Below are 6,000 nucleotides of genomic sequence, written 5' to 3' on the forward strand. Positions count from 1 at the left end.
AAACGACGGGGGAAAAATTCATAAAACAATTTGAATAATTGTAAAATTGAATGAAATATGATAATAATTAACTAATGGTCACTCGATTCAACGAGTGAACCTTATATTAAATTTTACTAAAATCAATGGCTGGAGAGTCGCGTTCATGGTTGGAGGCGACAACAACAGGAAGCATAAGGTTAATTTTATTCGTTCAAGTACAAATGGTGCTAATGTTTCCTTGGCAGCGAATGCCTGGATGTAATGTACAAACGCGCGCAGAAACGTTAGATCGCAGTCTTTCAGCGTTAATTTATTCGCACCGCGTGGCGAACAACCCCCATGTTATACGTGATCATTGTCCCTATTAGTCTACGTCCGCAGTGGCGTGTACGCGCGCGTTTCAACGATCGGTCACCGGCGGATCCTTCTTTTCCCCCGGGGGAGAGAAAATCAATTAACCGAACCTTCGATGAAATTTCCAGGATAACGATAACGATTTCGTCGGGAGGTCCCCTCTCCTGACTCGGTCTGAAATCGAGGCGCGCGGAAAGAAGAATCGGATTATACCTTCTAACGAGATTAATTCGACCCCGCGCGAACCCCGGACAAAGGCGACCAAGAGATGAAAATATCGTTCGATGCGAACTCCGAACTCTGATACACGAAGGGAGAAATTTGTTATCGCGTCGCGAAAATGGATTGATTAATCTGGTTACGCGAGGGAGGAAAAGCTGGATAAATTTTCGCTGACGTGTAAATAAAATTGTTCTCGGCGAATTTGAAATTGTGCAATCTCGATATAGATCTGTAGTCTGTAGGATATTTAAATCGAATTGCGAAAAAGCTTATGTTTGGAGAATATTGTAATTCCGATCCTCGCGGGTTAGTCTCGTTTGTTTCGGGAAACAATAATATTCGCACATTATATATTCTCTATTATAATATATCGATGAAACGTTCCTTCTCTCACGCGGTACCGCTGTTATTCTTTCATGATGCGAAACAGGCATTCCAACGTTGTCGTTGAACGAATAATAACGGTGAAACCCTGTTTTATGCGAATTATCTTTCCCATTTTCGCGGGATTATCGTCTTGTGTATTCCGCGGAGGATTTCGCGTACAATTCGAATGCCTGTACGCATGCGAAACGTCCGCGGCCCCATAATTAGACACTGTGCTCCAAATAACTGCTACATTTTGATAACATGCCACGATAACTCCGGGGCAACCACGCCCATCAATGAACTTGCGAAACGATCGCCCTGAACTCGAATCCAGGCGAAGGTAAGAAACTTTTTAACCAGAAATTTCATACGTTTTCAGTACGTCTTTTGGAAGTATTGGACTTCTCAGAGAATATTATTAAATCGAATATAGTGAATCGTTTATAAATATTGTAAAATGTGTTCCATACCTATCGCGTAATTATTCCCGCCTCTTCTTGGAACTGCTGGCTGAAAGCAAACTTCGACGTTCTCTCTGACTAGCGACTGGCAGTGTCAGCTTACTAATGAGTTATCGAACCTGGAAAATAAAAGTTTTATCACAAACGAGGTATACGAGTAACCCTTACACCCAATGTATTTTTGTGGCCCTTTTTTCTAGAGCTCTACAGCCCCCATTACCATATTTGTGTTACTGACAAAAGGAAGTGAGACAGAAAATGAAATTACAGAAACATTCCTGTGTCACACATTATACTTTTGATTAGGAATTTTTTTTCTCGGAAGTGCGTAGAATTTCGGGGGTATGTCTATTCACCAAAAATGATTGTAATTGACCCCAGCAACCGAAAATAATTTTTTCAGAACGATTTGAAATTTCTTTTCTTTCGTCGAAAAATTTATCGTCTCCTCTATAAAATTGTGCAAAGCCCTCCCCCGCTTTCGATACCGCGAACCGTCTCGAATCGTTTCGACACGGAATTGCTAGGAATTCCAGGATCGACGCGACCCGATAGGCTCGTTTCCACGGTTCGTCGTCGCGGCTCGATAACCTCTGCGACCACACCCACGCGTCGGGCCACGCCGGGCAATTATCGTCCCCCTCGACGTGGCTTTCCAGCTGACCTTGACCGTGAGAGCGTCGCGTTCGAGGCTAGAAGCGTACGGCACGGCGTTACCGGAAGTGCGGGTGACACGCTGCACTGGAATGGAGCGGAGCACGCGCGTTTCTACCCGCCACGCGGCGGTCAGCCTTGGTTCGCTCGGTCAAGCAATCTTGCGTGGAATCTGGCGAACGGTCCGTTCGAAAACGATGTACCAGTTAGATAGGGGGCCGACGGTCTAGCGGTTTCTTTTTTTCGAAGCATTATGGACTAGGCAAGCGCGTGCCAGCACGACCGAATAAAGCCCGGTACACACTCGTGCTCGTTGTCGCCAAGTCGTAAGCGCCGTGAAAAACCCTCCACGTTTATTGTGCAGAACATTGAAACTACAGTCTAGGAATCTTGAAAATTTTAAGGGTCGATACTGGTCGAGACGCTTCTATGTTCCAGCCTATAAGTCGTTGTAAGACATTGTGAGCATGCATCAGCCGACGAATAACGTGGTCGTAGGATTCAGAACCGGATTAGCTACATTTTCAGGGACGAGGAATTACATGAAAAGTGTAACATTGTTCGATAAGTGTCCCAGCAACGAGTCCGAGTGTACGCTAGGCTTAACAGGGACCGCTAGCCCGCCGTATGGTCCGCGACGAGCCTCGTCACCGCGGCTGTCGTCGTCGTGCATCGCCTCGCCAACGTTTCCAGGAAACTAGGTAAATGGATCTGGATCATTGGAGCGAGTTATCGCGAAGGAGCGCCTCGCGTCGCGGCCAAGGATCGACGTCCTAGATGCGGAGAGCTTGGAAGGTTGTCGCGCCGGCCTCCACTGGCCTTTTACGGACGTATAACTATGTAAAACAGGCGTGTAAAACCAGTGGCACTATCCATCAGATTTTTCAACCCGATTATTACCCATTTCTAATTGTGAATTCTTGTCTCGACGCTCCGATAACTTTGTACCTTGTTGATTCGATATCCCCGAGGCTCGTGGCACCAAAACCTCGCTCAAAGTCTAACGGGTGCACAGATTTGAGAAAAATTATGTTTAATAAGCCGTTTCGTTTCCAGAGAGGGTACCGTAAGCCTCGGGTAACACGGAAGAATCGATGACGTGTTAACTGTTACGACGAGAATCTTAGCCACGCGTTAAAATTACTGGCGTACGGCGAGCGTTCGACGTTAATTGCTAGGAGGTTTGATTTAGATATCGTTGGGAAACGGGGGAACTGTTGCTTTTCAGAATCGTGGAAGGCGCGAAGGGGTTTTGACGCGGCCGTCAGCCGGCAGCCGCATCCTCGCGTTATCCATCGCGGACTCTGTAATTTCCCCTTCAGTTTCGTTTAATGCGTTCCTTAATGTCCACGGAATAGGTAGTCGGTTATTACGTTTTAAGAGCGAACGCTTCGGTTTAATTGACGCAAATCATAAGAATTACACGCGTCTAGGTACGATTCATTATTTTTGTAAATTTACTTCCGCGCTCACCTCGACGGCTGTCCGAACGCATTGACCGATAATGACGCACAATTAATAGCGGTAATAGGTACAAATTAAGACCATGATTATGAAGTCGTGCTGCGTATCGATTTTTTACTAGCACGAGAAGTGTGTTATTATATGCAGTTATCGGCAAACGTACGATAATTATGTAGTTACGTTTGCCTAGGCATCGCGATGATTCCGCGATGAGAATCGCCGTTGCACGAAAAGTTGTATTGTAGTTCCACATCTGCACCTTGAATGATTTTCTATTTCAACGGAAGCGCCTCTAACGCAACGTTAATGGTACAAGCACAAATGCAAAAAATCTTTTCACTCAGTTTTCTAAGTATTTATAAGCCACGCTATCCCAAGACGATCGAGGAAACCGGTTCGATGATTGAATCGCGTTGATCTATCTACTAAGCAGTTTTGTTCCCATAAACGATCTATTCCACGGCTTGATTGCTAAAAAAACACAGACTTTACGCGTTCTCTTCGAGAAATCGTTTCCTTGCTGGCGATCCCGCGGGACTGTCGAAATTGGATCTCACGACGCTCCCTGTTCGTTTCCCGGGGGTCAGGTCGATATTTCATCGCCACCAGTGTGACTTGATCCGTGAAATACGGGAACGTAACACCGTAACCCGTTCGAATAGGCGATATGCTTCATAGAGAGCTGCCCTTGCCGCGTCCCCGATCGCAGAATTTACAAGCTGCTCCGACCGTCTTCATCGCGGCCAGCCGCATGCCTCGTTAATCCGCGTATACACACGGCCTACTCGTATGCATCGCGGTAAATGGATCGGTTACAAGACTTTCTTCTGGGTGCACTACCGTGTCGCGGGACCCGCGGGGATAAAATCGACCGATACCCGAGCCAGCGAGCCGGTGCTTTTTCCCATCGGCCTATCGGCGATGTTATCTCCGCGGCCGACTGTTCAACAAGACAAAGAGACCTGATTAATCTCCGGCTTGACCCACGTGCCGACCGGATGCGGCGTAACCGGGATGCAAGGTAACGGTTTCGCCGATCCGCGCCGGAGAAACCTGGCTCCCTAGCGGAACAGGCGCCGCGACGCATACTAGGACGAAACCAGCGAATACCTCGACCATTGCCTTAAGGGGCAAACTACTATGATGGATTGAACATATTATTTTTTATCTCTTTTCAATGCTTGGGGATTCTAAGAATGACCCCGTAAAATATTCATGTAAAAGTCGCAAAAATAACTAATTTACGGAAGATTTAGTAGATGTAGAGCATGTAATATGCGTAACGATGAAAACTAGCTGCTCTTTATTTCGGGACATTCATTAGAAACTCTTATTATTTTTGCTGTGGTAAAGGTTTCATATGAATGGGAAGTTATGATCGAGATAGCTATGTTTCCCTCCTTAGACACAATTATATCTGCTTCGAAATCGACATAAATATTACTGATATAACTATAATATTATTTCCTGCTTCCTTCTTCTTTATTATTCTGTATCCAATCGACGTAGCATGTGGGACAACAAATGTGGGAAAACAATAACAAAAGTTTATATTAACACGTACCCTGTTCGACCTAGTATCTTAAGTTACTTTAAGTTACGTTTAAGTTACTAAGTTCTTCTCGAACACATTGTACCTACCTTGGCAATAGGTATTCAAGATGACTTCCTTGCATCCAAACACAAGTCTGGAAACGTCTCATCATTGGCTGTCTCGGTGCTCTTTCTTCTTCTATGTTACTTTCGTTTGCTCCCTTAGAATGGCACAATATAGTTAAAAATATCAGAATTTTACGGACAGTACCCCTAAAATCTAACTTAGTACCGGACAGTAGCGATATCTTTAAAGTGTGATCAAGTTTCGCCATATTCTAATCACGCGTACATAGCTAAAAAAATCAGCTGATCGTTGCGTCTAATTAGATGCTAGTGTATTGTACAAATTATAAACTAATACCTAATGATCTGTTCAAATTCTATATCAAAGTTTGACCAAAGTTTCAATTAACTATTATAACAATATTATTTGTTTTGTAACTTTATATTCATTCCTAATATTGCTAAATTATAAATAAAACAGTATAGAAGGCATAAAATATTATATCTTTCTAATAATTTAAAAAAACCGTAAGTGCCCGGAACAAGGGAAACTCCCCTCACTAATGGTTCTATATTAACGTGTATGTACCAACCTACAGAGTACTTGGAAAGATCAACAGGAGCCAATTTTCTCCCATCCTGTCGGTGGTAGGTTAAGAATACGTCCTCGTCCCGTATCGTGGTCGAATCGAAGCAATTCGGAAAATCCGGTTAAGCGTTCTCCGAAATTTTCGTCGACACGGGGCTCATCGGGGATGCGTCTGACGTGCCGGAATATAGGGATTCCTGGTCTGTCCGAAACGAGAATTCCGTGAATTACGTCTAGAATCAGAGCTACTCAGAAAGATGCTCGTGGAATACCAATGACGGGGGACGTGCTTACCCCGTGCGCCAA

General features: G+C 44.6%; 1 protein-coding gene across 1 annotated transcript in view; it reads right to left on the minus strand.

Moving 5' to 3' along the window:
• LOC143344829 (neuferricin) overlaps nt 1-5,719 on the minus strand; it is a 258,037-nt gene extending 252,318 nt beyond the window's left edge. The window contains exon 1 of the mRNA XM_076771315.1: nt 5,710-5,719. The gene's annotated coding sequence lies outside the window, so the exon portion shown is untranslated. The remainder of the gene's footprint in view (nt 1-5,709) is intronic.
• Nucleotides 5,720-6,000: the final 281 nt, after the last annotated feature.

The sequence above is a fragment of the Colletes latitarsis genome, chromosome 8, assembly GCF_051014445.1.
Source record: "Colletes latitarsis isolate SP2378_abdomen chromosome 8, iyColLati1, whole genome shotgun sequence".
In the NCBI taxonomy this organism is placed as follows: domain Eukaryota; kingdom Metazoa; phylum Arthropoda; class Insecta; order Hymenoptera; family Colletidae; genus Colletes; species Colletes latitarsis.